The sequence below is a fragment of the Octodon degus genome, unplaced genomic scaffold (genome assembly GCF_000260255.1).
Source record: "Octodon degus isolate 3935 unplaced genomic scaffold, OctDeg1.0 scaffold00027, whole genome shotgun sequence".
NCBI lineage: Eukaryota > Metazoa > Chordata > Mammalia > Rodentia > Octodontidae > Octodon > Octodon degus.
In genome coordinates, this window is record NW_004524603.1 from 6794388 (window position 1) to 6794892 (window position 505).

The window sequence follows — 505 nt, forward strand, 5'->3', positions numbered from 1 at the left end:
TTATACTTGTACTTCACTAAAATTGATTAGCTGCAAAAAATATACATATATTAGGAGAATGAACACAAGGCCAGGTGTGATGACACATACCTCTAACCCCAGCAGTTTTGGAGCATGAGGCAGGAGGACTGCAAATTCAAGCCTAGCCTGGACATCTTAGTGACTTGGTGAGACCTGTCTCAAAATAAGAAAAACCAGTGCTCGCTTTGGCAGTACATACACTAAAATTCAAAAACTAAAAGGGATGAAGATGGAGCTCATTGCAGAAGTCCTAGAAATAGCAAGAAGCAAGGAAAGAGGGAGGGAAGGAGGGACGGAGGGAGGGACAGAGGATGAAAGGATGGAGGAGGAGGAGAAGAGAAAGAAGTGTGAAGGTAAAGGAAGGTAAGGGAAAGTATGACTCCAAATTGATTAGAATATCTAAAAGGAAAAACTACTGAGAATACCAAATGTAGGACAAGGACACGGAGCCACTCGAGTGCTCACATATTTATAAGAACAATGC